Raw genomic sequence first — 20,452 nt, 5'->3', positions numbered from 1 at the left:
CTTGGGAAGGTCACTCTGCGGCCAAAATGCTACAGTGGGTGGCTTTCCTGTGCTTCTGCAGGGTTCTCTGAGCCCTGGTTACGTGTGGTGCTTTCCCCAGTGCTTACTTGACTCCTTTGAGAGCAAAGCAGGCCAGGACTCCCAGCTGCTCGCCACCCGGGGCCCCGTGAATTCTGCGGTGTAGGCAAAAAAGCCCTTGTAGGCTTTTTTTTTCCTGTGAGCAAACACTATGGCTTTTGTTACCACAGCACTTTGCAGGATTCCTCTCCCCCTCAGTCCAATGCCTGTTGCCACCGGGCCACTCCTCTTGGATGGAACGGGCACAAAGAAGAGCAAGGATCAGGCTCCGTCGAGAGAATCCCCACGGACAGGGCAAGCCCAATTGGCATGCCCCCCGGCCTGGGCCAGAGGGACTTTTTATTCCTGGATCCCAGCCTGTTCTGAATGGCTTTTGACTTGTGGGAGATTCCTTTATGGACCTAACTGGGGGTGCCTAGGACAGGAGGCTCCATCCTCCAAGGATTTGAGGCCAGCAGTACTGCAGTCTGGGAAACCTGATCTTCAACGGACACCAGCCAGATGGGTAAGCTTCCCCCTTTCCCTGATGGGTTGAAAGTTTCTGTAAGGAGAAATATTCATCACAAAGGGTGCTGTGTGGTTTCCGGGCTGTACAGTGGGTGTACATTCATCACAAACCTGTTAAAACGGATTCTGCTCCACTGAGCTTAGCATCCTGCCCTCTGTATGGCATTGCCTCTTCCGACCTTGGGCACACAGAGGTCTTGTTCTGCTACTTGAGAGTGTTTTTAATTCGAAGTGCCAGAGATTGAGTGAAAGACTGATTCAAAACATAAGGTAGGATAATAAATGCTGACCTGTTCCAAAGCCCTTTAGGGAATGGCACATCACAAGCCTGCAAGTCCCCAGAGACTACCCAGCTTGCTTGGGGTAAAGTGTCGATGACTGGGGAAGGCAATTCCAAACCACCCCATAAGCATAATCTTCCTAATGATGTGATGTGACATCATCCCATCAGTCAGTAATCGGTCAGTGCTTGCACTGCTTTCCCTTTTAAGGCTGTAAGCAAGAAGGAAAACAACCTTGTAAGGTAAGTCAGTATCAGTATATTTCACATTAAGAAAAGAACAAGCCTGCTGGATCAGACCAGAGTCCATCTAGTCCAGCACTCTGCTACTCGCAGTGGCCCACCAGATGCCTTTGGGAGGCAAGATGTGAAAGCAATGGCCTTCTGCTGCTGCTGCTGCTCCTGAGCACCTGGTCTGCTAAGGCATTTGCAATCTCAGATCAAGGAGGATCAAGATTGGTAGTCATAGATTGACTTCTCCTCCATAAATCTGTCCAAGCCCTTTTTAAAGCTATCCAGGTTAGTGGCCATCACCACCTCCTGCGGCAGCATATTCCAAACACCAATCACATGTTGCTTGAAGAAATGTTTCCTTTTATTAGTCCTAATTCTTCCCCCCAGCATTTTCAATGAGTACCCCCTGGTTCTAGTATTGTGAGAAAGAGAGAAAAAATTATCTCTGTCAACATTTTCTACCCCATGCATAATTTTATAGACTTCAATCATATCCCCCCTCATACGTCTCCTCTCCAAACTAAAGAGTCCCAAACGCTGCAGCCTCTCCTCATAAGGAAGGTGCTCCAGTCCTTCAATCATCCTCGTTGCCCTTCTCTGCACTTTTTCTATCTCTTCAATATCCTTTTTGAGATGTGGCGACCAGAACTGAACACATTGATTTTTCATGACTTTTAATTTCTGAAAGCCATCTTGGCTCCATAGGGAGAATGAAGGAAGAAATAAGATAACCAGGAGATTGAAGATGGAATGATTTGCTTAAGGACCAGTTAGGAACACATGCAGGTACCTTATGCCAAGTCAGAGAATCTGGGAAAGGTATGGACTCCATTGACTGGCAGTGGCTCTCAAGGGAATCAGGCAGAGACAGGCCTTTAACAACACTGAATACCGGAGACTGCTTGAACATATGTGGTCTGCCGCTGAGCCAGGCTATGTACTGAGTTAACAGCAGAAACAGATATTTCCTTCTTAACGCTACTAAGGCATCAATGCCCCAATCTGGACCGGGGTCTATTCTTCCCCTTCTTTCTGCCAACTTTGCAGCTCAGCACGATCTTTGAATAATGTCTGTGAGAGCCCAGACTGATCTGCAAGTGGGTGCAAACCGCCCCTTTAGCTGCTCTCTGAGAACGCTGGAATTCTCTTCCGCCTGCGCTCTTTCCAAGATTGAGCCTGTGCATCTTGTATAAGTACTCTTTTACGAGAACTGGCTTTTTTTTTTAGCCAGGGAGAAGATAAAATAATTAACCGATGATCATCGATTCCAACACCCTTGTGATACAATATAAACCTGGAAAACAAGCCATGGATTTCTTTGTTGCCCAGACGTTCTTATTGATTTCCCCAACGCTGATGTACATGCTTCTCTTCTGTTCTCTCAACATTCAATAGCGGAGCATTCAGTAGCGTGAAGTATCGATAGCTCCATATCTGAATAAGAAAAAAACAACACAAATTGAGGCTCCCATCAGTTTTGTATTTTCAAACTTCTCTTGCACCCCATGTCAACCACTTCACTTATGTTATTTATATTGTGCCTTTCTTTTTGGAGCTCAAGGTGTATCAAAAGCTGGGACAGCCAATAAACAGGGCAATAGGGTTTGGATGGCAGAGGTTTGACAGCAGGCAGAAGTCTGATACAGAACTGAAACAAAGTCAAAGTGTTTGAACATGAGACATTAAACCATGCAGACATTGCCTAGCAGCCAAGTAGTATTGTCCACGGTCCCCGTCCCTTTGCCAAATCACCTTGCTGAACCATTCGTTATAGTATAACTACTACCTGTGTAAAAAACCCCTTCGGAATAATTCAGTTTTGCATAGTTTGTCCATCCCAGTTGGATTGGATTGGGGTCAATTCTGTCTCCCCCATCCCATCCAGGCACCTTAATACCATTGCAAAACGTACAACCCCACAATACCTTAGGGAAAGACTATTTATGGTGTGTGGACAGAACTGCCAATGGCAACTTTGCTATAGCAGTTATTTAATTGATCAGTTAGTTATATTTTTTCCACCAGGTGGCGCTGTACACCTTTACATATGACTTGGGATGCCTTCAGATGTCAAACACAGCAGTGGTTCTTGATTTAAAACTGGGTGAGGGGGGATAGCCATGTCCTTCTGGCAGACATGCCACTGAACTGGGAAGTGGGCTTCTGACTAGCTAACAGTGAAGTACTCAGGAGTTCAACTGCCTTTTTAAACTGTGTGTCTGTGAAAAGTCCCATCAAGTCGCAGCCAGCTTAAGGCAACCCCAGCAAAGGGTTTTCAAAGCAAGTGATTAAAGCAGAGCTGGTTGGCCATTGCTTTCCACTACAGAGTCTTCCTTGGTGGTCTCCCTTCCAGGAGACCAACCCTGATTAGCTTCTGAGATCGGATGCAATTGAGCTACACCATACCATTCCAGTCCCCTGTTAAAATTGTAAAACAATTAAAATAGATAAACAAGATAATGCACAAAAGAAAGCCTTCAGATACAAAAAGAAACCAGCAACAACATTAGAAAAATAAAACAGCAACAACCACATTAGAGGACATTCAATAATTAACCCTCTCCGTGAACAAATTAGATATCAAGTGCAGATATTTCTATGTAGTAAAGTACAGAATTCCAGTTATCAGCTATTTCTGGCAAGGAACCCTAGGAAATTTCTGAAAAGCAATAACTGAAATTATATAAAACCTTTGGTGTGTTTTTTTAATTTGCTTGCTGTCGAAGACAGCTTAGTTTTTCAACATTTAGCCAGGGTAATTACATGCAGAGCAATTTGTTGAAATCCTTTTGGGACTGTTAGGGTATAATTAAATAAGTGCAATTCAGTGGAGGACTCAGCATATTAGTACCAAATGTAAGTAACAATAGTTGCCCATTTAATCCCACATATTTGAGACCAAGTGCAGTATAGCAGTTAGAGTTGAACCCAGGTTCAAATGCCTAGTGTGCTATGGAAGCTTGCTTGAACAACCTTGGGCCAATCATGTGCTCCAAGCCTAGCCTACCTCATAGGATTGTTGCGATGTTAAAACGGAAGAGGCAAGGGCCCCTTCCACACGTGCAGATTAATGCACTTTCAATCCACTCTCCCAATTGTTTGCAAGTGGCGTAGGAGGTTAAGAGCTCATGTATCTAATCTGGAGGAACCGGGTTTGATTCCCAGCTCTGCCGCCTGAGCTGTGGAGGCTTATCTGGGGAATTCAGATTAGCCTGTACACTCCCACACACGCCAGCTGGGTGACCTTGGGCTAGTCACAGCTTCTTGGAGCTCTCTCAGCCCCACCTACCTCACAGGGTGTTTGTTGTGAGGGGGGAAGGGCAAGGAGATTGTAAACCCCTTTGAGTCTCCTGCAAGAGAGAAAGGAGGGATATCAATCCAAACTGTTCCAAACTCTTCAAATGGATTTGCTGTTCCGCACAGTAAAACCCAGCTGCAAAGTGGATTGAAAGTGCATTATTCTGCATGTGCGGAAGGGGCCAAGAAGGGCGGAAGCTGCTTTTCACTTAGGAGAAATATTGTGTATAAATGAAGTAAACAGATAAATAATATTTGGACCTAGGATTTGCTGGGGCAATCCAGCAGTGGTGTACTATCAGTTTGATTATCGCTTCAACACGATCAAGAGCTGAGCTGTAACGTTACAAAAAAAGTAGGTGTGGGCTTTGCTTTGCTGAGCAGTGAGCAGACAAATGTTTGGCAATGCTCCGATCTTTAAAAGGTCTCAGGAGCCACCTGTTTGCTTTTCGGGCAGTGAGAAAAGCAGTGTTGAAAAGGTGCGCGGAAGCTGAGGGCTAGACTCAACCCCCTTACGATACTTGCAAAAGTGATTTCAATTGTCTTCTCCCCATATGGGGGACAGTGGCATATAAGTTTGGTTAAAAGATAAATAGGAAGATAGGTAGGTAGGTAGGTAGGTAGGTAGGTAGGTAGGTAGGTAGGTAGGTAGGTAGGTAGGTAGGTAGGTAGGTAGGTAGATAGGTAGATGATGGGTAGGTAGGTAGGTAGGTAGATAGATAGGTAGATAGGTAGATAGGTAGATAGGTAGATAGGTAGATAGGTAGATGATGGGTAGGTAGGTAGGTAGGTAGGTAGGTAGGTAGGTAGATAGGTAGATGGATGATAGGTAGATAGATAGGTAGATAGATAGGTAGGTAGGTAGGTAGGTAGGTAGGTAGGTAGGTAGGTAGGTAGGTAGGTAGGTAGGTAGGTAGGTAGGAAGATAGATAGGTAGGAAGGAAGATAGATAGGTAGGAAGATAGATAGATAGGAAGATAGATAGGAAGCAGTTAATTCTGGCCTGTAATCTGTACACTCTGTGTATGTGGGAAGAGGTTCCAGCAATAGACACCTTCATTTAAACCAGCAGTTCTCAACCTGTGGGTCGCGACCCCTTTGGGGGTCGAACAACCCTTTCACAGGGGTCACCTAAGACTCTCTGCATCCGTGTTCTCCATCTGTAAAATGGATAAATGTTAAGGTTGGGGGTCACCACAACATGAGGAACTGTATTAAAGGGTCGCGGCATTAGGAAGGTTGAGAACCACTGATTTAAACTTTCTAAAGCCTTTATTTAGTATTGCCAGATCTTAAATACATTTTCCTGTCGGGTTCCTGTGAGGTGAAAAGAAGTGAGCTGGTGGAGCGTTTCTCACTAGGGTGGCTGCTTTCAAACAAGCTACAAAGGAGAAGGAAACACCATGTAGTTTCCAGCAGTTGCCATTTGATGCATCTCTCTTGTTTCGTACATTTATCTAATCCCCGTTCAGAATCATCTAAACTAGAGACTGTCTTGCAGCAAAAGTTCTTAATTATATATAACCCATCCATTTCTCTCAGTTACTATGGGGGAAAGAGAAAAAGTTTTCTTGCTCTCTCCATTTCCTATCTAATCTTGCCATCCTGTTCAGGTTTGGTTGCCAGCTCTGGGTTGGGAAATACCTGAAGACTTTGGGGGTGGAGCCTGAGGAAGGTGGGCTTTGGGGGAGGGGATAGACTTCGATAGGGTGTAATGCCACAGAAGCAGACATTTTCTCCAGGTGAACTGATCTCTGTTGCTTGGAGATCTGTTGTAATTCCAGGTGATCTCCAGACACCACCTGGAGCAGTGGTTCTCAACCCAGGGGGTCGGGACCCCTTTGGGGGTCGAACGACCCTTTCACAGGGGTCGCCTAAGACTCTCTGCATCAGTGTTCTCCATCTGCAAAATGGATAAATGTTAGGGTTGGGGGTCACCACAACATGAGGAGCTGTATTAAAGGGTCGCAGCATTAGGAAGGTTGAGAACCACTGACCTAGAGGTTGGCAATCCTATGCTCAATATATAACAAATGGAGAAGCACTCTGCTCTTCCCCCCTCCCCCTGCTGCGTATGTGTGACTGTGCTTGTACTCCAGCTTGTGTGTGCTCAGGGTGAAGGCTCAGCGTGACGCAACCCTGACTCAGGTGTATGGCCTGCTGCCTCACCTCTGTTATCGTACCTTGTTTGCGGTCTGGCTTCTCTCTCCTGGGATGCTTCCAGCCAGCCAGGTGCAACTGAAGGTACCGATTACCTTGCATGGCCCAGCTGCAGGTCTCTTCTCCTCTCTGGTGGCAGGAAGCTATATTTCAGTTCCTGAAAGATATGGGCAAATGATAGGGTTTCCAACCTCCAGATGCCACCTGGAGATCTGCTGCGATTACAATTGATCCCCAGATGATCCATGTTGGAAGACAGGGACTTTACGCTGTTTCCTGCCTCAACCTACAGAGGGGGTTTTACTAGATAGCCAGAGGCTAGATAGGGACCTAGGAATTCACACCTTTACTCTATCATGCTGGCTCTATCCCTTTGATGTTAGATTGCTACTCTCAGGGACTTCCTTCCTTCCACCTTCTTCTCGGACACTTCTCCATCTTACTTTCACCATGCCTAGAGGGAGGATGGGTGCTCCGTGCATCCGTCTCCATCCAGCTAGAATAGGATAGCTTAGTGACCCTAACTGCCAGTGGTGGGATTCAAAAATTATAGTACCAGGTTCCCATGGTGGTGGGATTCAAACTGTGGCGTAGTGCCAATGGGGCTGGGCAGGGCACGATGGGGGCGTGTCTGGGCATTCTGGGGGCGGGGGATTCCTGGGCGGGGCTGTGGCAAGGACGCAGCCGCTGCGCCGGTCCTTGAGCGGGAAACGAATGCACTCAGACGCAGGCTGCCACACACACCGGTGCACCTCCTGCTAGACTGCTTCAAGTTCTGCGCGCTACTGCTGAGAGGAGGGGCGTAACTAAGGCAAAAATCACGTGGCAAAATCACCAATTAGTAACCCCCTCTCGGCACACACAAATAATTAGTAACCTACTCTCAGAAACCTGTGAGAACCTGCTGGATCCCACCTCTGCTACCTCCCTACCTTTCTATCCAGAATGGAGTTCACTAATAAATACTCTTTTTATTAGACTAGAAACTACAAACAACTCCGACTTTCTTTTGTCCCAAAGCTTACTCTCACAAGCTCACACACACACGTGCACAGGTAAGCTTTCGCTGTGCTAAGCCCCCAGTGCACCCTGCTCGTTGTGCAGTGGGAAAACACACTACGAGGTGTTGTTTCTCCCTACAATCAAGACAAGTTCCCCTGGAGAAAATGGCTGGTTTGGTGGGTGGTCTCTATGGCATTATACCACGCTGAGGTCTTTCAAACACTGCCCTCCCCAGGCTTTCATCAAATCTTCAAGAATTTCCCAAATCACACCTGGCAACCCTAAGTGAGTGCCGAACATAACAACAGCCGTGCTGGATCAGATCCAAGGCCCACTTACTCCAGTATTTTGTAGACACAGTGGCCACCCGGCTGCCTTTGAGAAGCTCACAAACAGGGAGAAGAGTTACCGGTTGTTTATATACTCTGCTTTTCTTAACCTTTAAGGCATCTCAAAGTTGCTTACAATCTTGTTCCCTTCCTCTCCTCATAACTTGGGAGGTAGGTGGGGATGAAAGTGTTCTGAGAGAACTGTGACTACTAGACCAAGGTCACCAGCAGGCTTCATGTGGAGGATTCAGGAAACCAACCCAGTTCACCAGAATAGAGTCCACTACTCTTAATTACTACACCAAACTGGAGGACTGTGTGTCAGGGCGTGATATTCGATATAAGTTTTATGTTTGTCTAGCAATAAAATCCGTTGTGTAAAAAAAATACAGTGGGCTGTAGAAAGCTAATCTTCCCAGGGCGAGAGATATTGATGGGATGTATCTACAGGAAGTGGTGCCCAACGCAAACACTAAAATCGCACACACACCCCAACATCCCAGCTTTGCCCAGGTGGGGCAGCAGATGCCTATGAAGATGGGGAGAGGGATGTGGTGTAGATACCCACATTTACAAAGCTGGATCCCAGCTTTGCAAAGGGGAGGGGGCAAGACCAGCAGTGTGCCTGTGAAGATGAGGAGAGTTCTCCCCATCTTCATAGGCACCTCTGTCTGTAAAGCTGGATTCTGTCATCCTGTCTTTGCAAAGGTGGGGGAGCCAGAAGAGGCATTGTTGAAGGCTTCCATGGGCGGAATCACTGGGGTGTTGTGGGGTTTCCGGGCTGCGCGGAACATGAGGAGAAAATGCTTTTGGGACACAGTCGTACAGCCTGAGAACCCCACAACGCTCCAGCCAGAAGGATGCCTGTGAAGACGAGAAGAATTTTCCCCATCTCTATAGGCACTCCCTCTCCGTTTACAAAGCTGAATCCTGAACTGAGAAAAGACTGTTTCCTTACTGCTGGATATGATTTTAACTGTCGTCCTTGAGTTATATGAGTTCAGGGGGCACCATTCACCTGCTTGGGAGGCTGTCCCTTTATGACTTCACATCTCCCCGCTGAAGTTAAAACAGAGGGTAAGAAAAGGTTGGGAGATGAGTTCTAATCTGTTTGGTATAACTGAAGTCTGCCCAAGAAAATCTAACATGGGGGCTTTCCGCACTGACAGAGTTGTACTGGTTTCTATCTTAGGTTGCGGAATGGTGGCGAAGTGTTTACTCCAGAGATGTTATGGATTATATCTCCATCAGCTCCTGCCAGCATGGCCAATTGGCTGATGGGAATTGTGTAGTCCATAACATCTGGAGTGCCAAAGGTTCGCCACCACGGATCTAGGTTCACCTCAGTGTATCCGCACTGCAACTGAGCTCAACGTTGTTTCCTTTTGTCTCAGTGTCCCCTTCAGTGAACTGGCGAGATCCCTGTCGCGAAAGTTATGAACTGCACCTTTCTGCTGGAACAAGGCGTCGATACCGGCCGAAGCTTCGAAGTGCAGACGCATCGTAAAACGCATTATTAATTCCTCATCCGTTCAACCAATCAGGAGCCGCTTTTGTGGCATGCGCAGAACGGGAGAGTCGTGACGGGCATGTAACTGTAAACTGTAAATACTGTTTAAAAAAAAGAACGCTCCCGTTTCCCGTGGTAACACAAGCTCCAATCAATGCGACGCAGGAGCCGAAACAGGCACCAAGATGATCCCGCCCACTTAGCTCAGTTCCAGGGGGCCAAGTAAGTTGCTGTGTGGACAGCCTGGAATGGCCCCCCCCCCCCACTGAAGGGAACCGAGTCGACCTTAGCTCCCTTCTGTAGTGCGGAAAGCCCCATAGGCAACCTGGATTCAAGCTCTCACATCTCTATGAGATGAACAAAGCTCCCGCCATTTTCTCTCCTGAACTATCAGGTGTATCATAGGCCCTCAGTTTACATCTGGATCTGAGATGGTCCCTGTATGCCCCACTGGGGCAGTTCACTGAGCAATCCAGTTTCACTCTCAGTTGTTGAGAGGGAACTATTTGTTTCCACTCACCACCACCTCCAGCTCCTGGGAGTAGTGTTGCCAGTTTCCAGCTTGCAGACAAAAAAGTTACACCAAGGCGTACTTAAACTCCCAAAGTGAGCGATATCTTAACCAATGATATATAAAATACAATTCTGTCTTTGTTTCCCAGTAACGATTCCAGAAAATTGCAACAATAAGTGAAATGTATTTAATTTATATATATACTGATATTTGAATTTATACATGGCAGATTGGCTTGAGAAAGAATTACCGAAACAAAACCAAATCTGGAGGTTTTCTAGCCAAATAAGACTTTATGCTTACCTGTTTCAGTTTCCAGGTTGTGGCTGGAGGTCTCCCACTCCATGAAGGTGGACTCTATGGCATTATACTCCATTACACTCCATTGAAATCCCTCCCCTCCACAAACTCTGCCCTCTTCAGATTCCCCTCTCTCCCAAATCTCCAGGTATTTCTCAGCCTATGGTAACCCTACCCTGGAGAAAGAAAAAGATAAGCAAGGAAGGAATGCCCATCAGGGCTGTAAAAACAAACAGTTACTCGCCAGAATGACAAAGGGTTAACTGCAGATCTTGAAGAGGTGGGGGGGAAAGGACTGTTGTTCCTGGTTTACTTGCTGTCAGAGTAGGAGGCTGGGACAGAGAGGAGGAAGAGGAAAAGAAAGGAGGAGGTGGCTGGAGACAGCGAGCAACGTTCAAACTGGGAGATTCACAGTAGTTTGGGGTCTTTCTACAGAAATCCCAGAAAATTCCTGGTGGACCCTGTGGGTTTTTATTTCCCTGAGCATCTAGGTCCACTTCAGAGCTCTTGCAAGAAACTGAGGAATTAATCTCGTGGGAATGGTTAGCTCACTTGCCAAAAGGTAAGGGTTTGTTGTTGTTAAGCAAGTTTCCTCTCTTCATAGTTTTAAGGTTTCAGTTTCCAGGTTGGGTGAAAAATAAATAAATAAAATAAAGTCATGCCGTTCTTGCCCCCCACCCCACTGGGGGGGATGGGAAGTGTGACAACTGAGCCCAGAGCTAAATGAGTGAAACAAAAATTTGCAGGATTTCAATATACAGGAAATCTGCATCATCTAACTTGAATATCGTTCTACTGAAATCAAGCCTCAATAAGATGCGACTGCTTAGTGGTAAAGCACTCTGAATACGCTCAGAGGCACTTTGTTTATTGGGGTTGCACCTTCAGGATTTCCTTTGAGGAACAGAGAAAGTTAGGGCTTAGCCTCACAGCCTGATTTAGTGTGGAGTATGTAAAGTGAGTTTCGGTGCCTTTGAGCATCTGCAGAGGGCTTTCCTATATGACACCTAAGGCGTGGCATCCTTTCCCACCTGGAACTGGGCAATGTGACTGGAAAGAGTGCTTTCTGAGGTAGACTGGAATCCCTCTCTGTGGATAAAACATAGCGTTGATTTGATTTGAAAGGGATTTCCCTTTTGGAGAGGCACACGGTGGGAAACAGCTGTTTTCTCTGTGTCCATTTTAATCTGTTCCTGGTCTTGTGGCTACTATGCTTTCCTTTAGGGTGTAGCTCTATTCTCTTGTGATTTTTAGCACTTTCTCTGTAACCTCTGGCCCTCTGCCTCATAAAGTGGCATAACATTGGAAAAAGCTCTTGTTGCCTGCACAGAGTGGCATAAGGAGGCACGAACCTGTCAGGGCAATGATGTAGCAATCTGAGTGTCAGACTGTGAACAAGGAGACCCATATTCAAATCCCCACTCAGCCATGAAACTTCCTGGGTCCTTCTTGCCGAGAGTTGCTGTCTCTCAGATGCCTCAGGATATTGCTACCTGGTGTTCAGAGAAATTCTCTTTCCACATGCTGACTAGCACCCTCTGTTTATTGTCACTGCGGGCTCATCTCCACCGACTGTCAGTATTTTTTCTTATGGTACAGCGTTTGTTGGTTGCTTGTGACAAACTGTAGTCTTAAACTGGCTCGGTTGAGAGCGGGGAGATGGGGAAAGCTGGTGGCTCTGTGGCCCGCACATGCAGAATAAAGCACTTTCAGTCCGCTTTCACAATTGTTTGAAGTAGATTTTGCTATTCCGCCCAGTAAAATCCTGCTGCAACGTGCATTGAAAGTGCATTATTCTGCATGTGTAGAAGGGGCCTCTGTGTAGTTCCAGAGGTGGGATCCAGCAGGTTCTCACCAGTTCCCGAGAGTGGGTTACTAATTATTTGTGTGTGCCGAGAGGGGGTTACTAATTGGGTCTGCTTTTCCATTAGAAATTCCATTAGGTCCCAAAATCATAAAGTCCTGTTGTTTCCTATGTGGCTGGTTAGCGAAGGTAGAAAACGGGATAATTCTCCCTGTTGGGCTGTTTTAAAAACATGTTTTAGAAATATGGTAAAGTTCCTTGTTTAAGGAAAGTATCCTTCTTTTGATTTCTAGAAACAAAATTAAGTATTTGAAAGTATTAAGTATTTGACAGGCAATCAATTAGAGGAGAAGTTTCTGTTGGCAGTAGACGATAGGACTTGCTATAATGAGTTTAAATTATGGACAGAAAGATACCCGCTGGAAATTGGGAACTTTTTTTTTACAGTAAGAGTTTTTTACAGTAACAGAGAAATTATTAATGCCACGCCCCCTTCGTGCCCCGCCCAGCCCCATTGGCGCTACGCCACCGTTTGAATCCCACCACCATGGGAACCTGTTACTAAAATTTTTGGATCCCACCACTGATTTTGGCCCAGGTGTTGCTAGGATTACCAGGTCCCTTACTTACCACTAGCAGGGGATGGGGGGAGTAGGGTTGGCAGTTCTAGGTTGGTAAACTTTTGGAGATTTGGAGATGGTGCCTGGGGAGGACAGGGACCTCAGTGGGGTACTATACCATAGACTCCTCTAAAGCAGCCATTTTCTCCAGGGGAATTGATCTCTGTAGTCTGGAGATGAGCTGTAATTCTGGGGCATCCCCAGGTTCCACCTGGAGGTTGGCATCCCTTCTCACTGATTTGAGATGTCAAGTAGGGGTTGGAGAGTCAGACTGGAGACACCAGGGTCTGTGATTGGCCAGAAGTCACTAAGTTACAATTACTGTCTCTCAATGGGTTATTGTAGAGATAAAGTGTGTGTGTGAAATGTATGCTACCCTGAGCTCCTTGAGAAAGGTTGGGAGAATGCTTTTCTCAAACTCCAAACCCTCTGTTCACACTGAGCCCCCTTCTGCACATGCAGAATAATGCACTTTCAATCCACTCTCAGTGCACTTTGCAGCTGGATTTTACTGTGCCGAATAGCAAAATCCACTTTCAAACAATTGTGAAAGTGGATTGAAAGTGCATTATTCTGCATGTGCGGAAGGGGCCTTATAAGGTGGAAGTACGCTAGTCCTAACCCTGCAACTGTGACCAAGGAAGGATCTTTAAAGTGTTTCATGGGTGACTAGTTCTATCTCTGTGATGAGCAAGATGGGAAGGTGGTCCAGGATTTGTAAAAAAGGAAATGTTTTGCACATCACATTGACTGTTGCAAACACACTTGGTAGGTGCCGGAAAAGGTGATAGTGGCCATTGTGATCTCCATGGGCACCAGGTTGGGGAGCCCAAGTTACAGGATCTCAGGGAACCTGCTGCCCTTGAACTTACCAGGGAAGGTCTGGTGGCCCCCTCTGCCCTATAGCCAGATTAAAGGTTATTAACTTCCAGAGGGGAACTGGAATTCTGGAATTACAACTGGTTGCCTACAGTGGGGTTGCAAACGCCATGTTGAGAAATTCGTGGATATTTTGGGCATAGAGGATGGGGGAGGGAAAGCAACTGAGTGTCATGCCATGAAGTCCACACTCCAAAGCAGCCATTTTCTCCAGGAAATGTGATCTCTATAATTTGTGAAGGTCAACAGGTACCCTGTTTCCCCGAAAATAAGACAGTGTCTTATATTAATTTTTGCTCCCCAAGATGTGCTATGTCCTATTTTCAGGGGATGTCTTATTTTTACTCTCCACAGCTGCATGCTCTGGTCGACGGGCATGCTTCCAAACAAAAACTTTGCTACGTCTTACTTTCGGGGGATGCTTTATATTTAGCACTTTAGCAAAACCCCTACTACGTCTTATTTTCAGGGGATGTCTTATTTTCGGGGGAACAGGGTATATACCCTGTTTCCCTGAAAATAAGACATCCCCTGAAAATAAGACATTGTGCGTGCGTGCGTGCGTGCGTGTATATACACCTCAGAAATCATAAACAAAAGAACTTTACTTATACTGAGAAAGAGATTATATACATATAACAAAGTATCACTTATATATAGAGACATTCTCAGTTCATTGTTTGGTTACAATTTGGTAACCATAATAAGTACCATTTACAATATCAAACTTCCAATTGGAGGCTTTTTACATAGCTTTAGTTAACATAAAACTGAACAACATCTTTCCCTAGTCAGAGAGCTACCATTCCCAACTGTCACTTTTAGAAAGTCCGCTGAGCTATCCCAGAATTCTTGCTGCATGCAAGACTGTCAAATCCAACAATATAGAGGACAGTTGTAATCCCAAGACAACTCCAGACTCTACCAGTAGGGTGGCAACCCTATCATGAGGAAAGGGCAGCTTTGGAGGGGGGACTATTTTACCCCCCTCCCCCGGCCAATCTACCCCATATGTGTTCTTGGGCTGATAGAAATGGGTTTAACCTTCCCTGTATGCTGTTTTCCACACTGACCCTCTTTCTGGGCTGTTGAAGGGTTCCTGCAGCTGCAATTTACCTTCACAAAGGTTGTCTCCTTTGGCTTGTGCTATGCTTTTTGCATCAATGTAAAAAACAGCTATGAACCACAGGGATTCTGGGGAAGTCTGAAGTCATTCTATCCTTGTTTGAAACTACTTTTTGTCTCCTCTGGTTAACCGTTTTACTGAGGGTTGGACAATACCTCCCCATGCAAATCTGTTGGATTTAAATGCTGGGAGCGGCACTGCTCTGTTGCAGAGACTGTGCATCTTAATCTGATTTGCATCTGGTCCTAATTTCCGTACTAATGGACAAGAAATGTTGACCTGTGGAATAACTATTGACTTGGTCTGTAACAAAGTAATAAAGGTGCCACCTTAAAAACTGTGAGTTGGAATATATGTTGTCAGCCTTTAAAGCGGACTCCTTTTATTTAGTTCTCCCAGTACCAGCCTATTACACAGAGGCAGTTGTTGCAAATAAATAAATAAAGCAGGGGTGTGTGTGTGGGTAAGTGTCATCAAATTGCTTCCAACTCATGGCAGCCCTATGAAACAGGTGTCAAGTGGTACCTTGAAGACTTGAGAATATTTTGTTACGCATGGTGGAATGCTCTACCTCCAGCTATCCGGGCCCTGCGGGACCTTGGTGAGTTCCGCAGGGCCTGTAAGACTGAGCTATTCCATCGGGCCTTCGGGGGGGCTGGCCGCGGTTCTATCGCCCCCCATTGAGGCTGCCGCCTTCCATCTGGTCGGGCCCTGATCTCCATCCTGGGTCCTACCTATCCCCTCCCTCCACTGGCCTTTAGATCGGGCAATCTGTTGTTTTAATTTGTATGTAAATTTGTAATCGCTATTTAAGCTTTTAAGTTTTAAGTTTTTAATGAATTAAGCTGCAACTTTGTATTTTGAAATGTTTTGTTGATTTGTTGTTTTAAAGTGCAGCCTTTTTGTGAGCCGCCTCGAGCCCTTCGGGGGTGAGGCGGCTTATAAATCTCATAGATAGATAGATAGATAGATAGATAGATAGATAGAGAGAGAGAGAGAGAGAGAGAGAGAGAGATGTCAACTAGGACCTGTTTCTTCAGAAAAAAAGTTCTAGTCCACAAAAGCTTATGTTCAAATACAATATTGTCAGTCTTTAACCAAGTAACAATCCCTAAATCCTTCACAAGAAAACCAAAGTCCCAGTCCAGTCAGAGTAATGAAACTACTACAGAGTAATGAAATTGTGGATCCTCTGAATTCAGTATCAACAGGGAACAAGCTTGACAGCTCTGGATTGGGAAATTCCTGGATATTCTGGGGGTGGGGTGGCGCCTGCAATGGTTGGGGTTTGGGGAAGGGAGAGACCTCACCAGGATATAAATGCCATAAGAGTCTACTCTCTAAAACAACCATTTTCTCCAGTGGAACTGATCTTGGTCACCCGGAGATCAATTGTAATTGCAGATTACTAAACCCTACCTGGAGGTTGGCATCAAACAGGGTAGGAAAAGTTTTCCTAGGAAGATGGTAGGAAGTAATAATTGGATTACAAATAGAGAGACTGATTTTATAGCACAAATTTCCTGTTTGCTGATTGTGTCATTTCACACTTTTTCCCAATTTTGTGACCTTGCCGATAACCACTTGGAATTTATTGCAAGAATCTAGTGAGGTTTCTGAATTCAGGGTAAATGTCACTAATCTGAAATGTTGGCCATCACCTTCAGTGAAAACAAAAAGTGAGAACATATCTAAATACAACTGGATTACTCATAGATGGAGACATTATGAGTCAGTATTTTTACAAACTTAAATAAACGGATTAAAATTAATTATAACCTCATGAAACCTTCAGTTATAAAATATTTCGATTAGAATCATAGAGTTGGAAGAGACCACAAGGGCCATTAACCCCCTGCCGTGCAGGAATGCACAATCAAAGCACTCAGGACATATGTTCATCCAGCCTCTGTTTGAAAACCTCCAAAGGCGGAGATTAGAGTAAAAGGAAATTCTTCTGGTATAACAGAATTAAGATGATGATTCTACCAAAGCTGCTAAGACAGCAATCCTAAGCAGGTTCACTCAGAATCCTATGTACTTATACTCAATGGGAGCTTACTCTTGGGAATGTGTTCTTAGAATCTCACTGTGCAGAGATCTTTCAAAATGTACTGTACTGACACTATCTTTAAAATATTATGCAATGACATAAAATTATTTATATATCCCCAGTGGATTTGTGTGTGTGGAGAGGAGTTAATCTCCCCCTTCAGATAAAAACAGGGATCTTGAAGAACATATGACCTTATTATACTCTGTTCCACATAAAGTAAAATTGTAATATCATCCACAGTTTCCTCCTGCGCCCCCCCCCATGTGATCCATTCCCCCCCACACTCATCATCTAGTCAGGACCAGACTGCGATGACTGAGGGATGTGGAGCACGTGGAGGGGCGGGGCAGGAGAAATTGGCAGATGAAATCTACTTAGGTCTTTATGGGGAACGGGGTATAAGAGCATGCACTGTGACTAAAGGCTTTTCTGCACACTCACCTTGCTCCTGATTTTCCTGGCAGTCAATCCACAAGTATTTTAATCAGTTTGGGCATGGTTCATCTGCACTATTATTTATTTATTTAGATTTATTCCCCACCCTTTACTACAATCTCAGGGCATGTTACAATAAAAACCATAATAACGTCATTCCAACACAATATTAGAATTCCTATGAAACCCAACCCTAAAACCATAAAACATTATAAACACTGCTCTCTCTGTGTGTTTTTGCAGTTGTGGCATCTTCTGCGTGCGCCTTCACAAATGAGGATTTTCATGGGAGCATACTGTTGTCATTGATGGCATGTCAGCCCCCTCTTTTTAAAAATGGTACTAAAATATGGACAGAGGCCCCTTCCACACATGCAGAATAATTCACATTCACTCCACTTTCACAATTGTTTGCAAGTGGATTTTGCTATTCCGCACAGTAAAATTCAGCTGCATAGTGCATTGAAAGTGGATTGAAAGTGCATTATTCTGCATGTGCGGGAGGAGCCATATTGCTAAATTGTTGTGACAACAGGTATAGCAGGTTCTTTGAACCCCCAAATTTCATGAAAAAAAGTCTTTCTTGCCTTCACTCATGGAAGCGGTATTTTTCCTTGTATCTCAATGAGGAAAGAGGCTTGCTCCTTTGTTTTTTAAGGGAAGAGATGTACTTTTTAAAAAATGAAAGCTGAAAATTCAGACGACCTAGTGATTCATCAGTAGCGATATATCAATATTTTAGTGTCCTGAAAAAAGGAATCAAGTGTCTTTTGGGGCAGGGGAGGAAGAGGGGGAGTGATTTGACCACAGTCAGTCACTGAGGAAAGGGGCAACTCAGAATTGGCTTCCCGAAGGTGGCTTCAAAAGAACCCAAAGAGGAAAAAAGTGGAAAAGACCTAAGTGAAAACAAATGCATGTGGAAATTAGGGGCTAAACCAAAGCAGTATGTGTCAGAACCAACCAGAAGAAATCCCATGTGGAAAAACCCTAAAGGAGAAATACTAACTCTTATCTAAGAAAGGGCTTCACCAGATCTTTTGATTTCAATATCTTCAGGCTCAACATTTCATAAGTCAATGCACTGGCAAGAATGTATGGTGTAATAATTTATACGTAGCAATTATTGTTCTAACTCTTCTTGTTTCTCTTTGTTGCATGCAAATCTTGTATAATGCCCGTCCGTCCGTCCGTCCGTTCATTCTCTCTCTTTCTCTCTCTCTCTCTCTCTCTCTCCCCCCCCCCTCTCTCTTTCTCTTTGTAATGGCACAGAGTCTTCACACATCTTGTTAATTGTATGGATGGGGGAATTTCAAAAACTTTACCATCTATATCATTTATGCTGGACCTTTCCCTTGAAAACCCTAAAGGTCACCATAAGTCGGCTGTGACTTGATAGCACCTTCCCTCATCATATATCCTTTCGCCTTGTTGGTGATAGAAAGTGCTGTCCAGTTGCAGCTGACTTATGGCAACCCTGTAGGGTTTTCAAGGCAAAAGACATTCAAAGGTGGTTTGCCATTGCCTGCCTCTGTGTGAGCTGAGAGAGTTCGGAGAGAACTTGACTGGCCCAAAGGTCCCCCAGAAGGCCTCATGTGGAGGAATCATAGGGTGAATCCCCACTGGGAAAATAAACTTTGCCCCCCTCCCACAGCACCTTTTCATCCTGGTCTCTGCCTCCCCACTGCAGCATGGATCTGTTGAGGGGGGTCAAAGTTAATCACACTATCAAAATCTGTAACTATTTCCTCATGCTCGAGATCTGCTCTGTGGCTCTTTCCAATTGGCTGTTGTGCTGGGATGGGAATGCGATCCCACAGCCCCTCCCCTCTGCTTGAGGAAGGTTTTTTTAAAAAAATGTCTGGCTGTGCAGCTTTGTAGGAACATAGGAAGTTCTATTTTTTTTAACTTTTTGGTTGTGCAGTTTGTTTTGGCCCAGCTTTCTAATCTGTCCAGGTCACTTTGAATCCTGACTCTGTCCTCTAGGGTATTAGCTACCCCTTCTAATTTTGTGTCATCTGCAAATTTGATTAGCATGCCCTCTATTCCGTCATCCAAGTCGTTGATACAAATGTTGAATAGCACTGGGCCCAGGACAGAACCCTGTGGCACCCCAATAGTCACTTCTTGATGAAGATGAGCCATTCATGAGTGCCCTTTGAGTTCGGTCAGTTAACCAATTACAAATCCATCTAATAGTAGCATTGTCTAGTCCACGTTTCACTCACTTACTTGCAAGAATATTATGGGGCATCTTGTCAAAAGCTTTTCCAAAATCCAGGTATGCTACGTCCGCAGCATTCCCTTCCTCTAACAAGCTTCTCACTCTAACAAAAAAAGAGATAAGATTAGTCTTCTGGGGTGGGAACTGAACCTGATTTTCCAGATTAGAGTCCACTGCTCTTTACCACAACGCCACTCTGGCTCACTTAGCCTTGTGGGGAGGAAAGTAATACGGAAAATGTGTCAGCGCTGGGCAGAGTTCTTACAGGGATAATGTTATCAGCAATGTGCAGGGAGCTGTGTGGGTGAGCAGTGAAGTGTCAGCATAGTGGGGCGTGTGGTGTTGTGAGGTTGGCTAGAAATAATGCTTTGGAAATTGGAGGGAAAAGAGTCCTGAAGGCTTTTCCTCCCATGTCTATTTATCTTACCAATGTTTTGATGGGCAATTTATTTGATGTATGGTGTACTAGGGCTGAACAGAAACCGAGTCGGGGTGTGCCAGGCAGCAGCTTGAACACAAGTTGGCAGGATGGGTGTACTTTGAAAGAAGACATTCTGCCGTCTTATGCGAGTTGCCTTCGTTCCAACGGGGCTGCTTCCACAGGGGAATTTCCCCTGCATGTGGACAATCTGAAATCTCTGCAGTAAAGAGGGCTTCCAAGGTTGCCAGCTCCAGGTTGGAAATTCCTGGAGATTTGGGGCTAAAGCCTGGAGGTTTAGGCAGAGGAGAGACCTCAGCAAGGTATAATGCCTTAGAGTCCACCTTCCAAAGTGGCCATTTTATCTAGGCCCAGGGAACTGATCTCTGTAGTCTCAAGATCAGGTGTGATTCCAGATCTTCCTGGAAACTGACAATCCTAGTTGGCATTCTATTTGTGTCAAGTCCGTTCTGTGCATCATACATCATATGTATGGCTTCTGTTTTTACTCCAGAGAAATTATCAGTCTCATTTTCTCCAGTTTAAAGGGGCAATTGCAAGATAGCTGTAGCTATTATGTGTGGAGGGGTGGGGCTAAGTTCTGCTTTCAGTATGGTATGGACTAACTCACCCCCCCTTTATGTTTTGGGGGGTTTTTTTTGCCCTTTCCCTGCTAACCATA

At 45.1% G+C, this 20,452-nt stretch overlaps 1 protein-coding gene across 5 annotated transcripts in view; it reads left to right on the top strand.

The window, feature by feature from the left end:
• The first annotated feature begins 10,549 nt into the window (after window positions 1-10,549).
• Window positions 10,550-20,452, top strand: part of ARHGEF2 (Rho/Rac guanine nucleotide exchange factor 2) — a 199,412-nt gene continuing 189,509 nt past the window's right edge. For all 5 annotated transcript variants that reach the window (XM_048513784.1, XM_048513776.1, XM_048513802.1 and 2 more), the window contains exon 1: window positions 10,550-10,773. The gene's annotated coding sequence lies outside the window, so the exon portion shown is untranslated. The remainder of the gene's footprint in view (window positions 10,774-20,452) is intronic.

The sequence above is a fragment of the Sphaerodactylus townsendi genome, linkage group LG01, assembly GCF_021028975.2.
Source record: "Sphaerodactylus townsendi isolate TG3544 linkage group LG01, MPM_Stown_v2.3, whole genome shotgun sequence".
Lineage (NCBI taxonomy): Eukaryota > Metazoa > Chordata > Lepidosauria > Squamata > Sphaerodactylidae > Sphaerodactylus > Sphaerodactylus townsendi.
The sequence above is the reverse complement of the archived record's forward strand: the minus strand, read 5'-3'. Positions and strand labels throughout refer to the sequence as shown.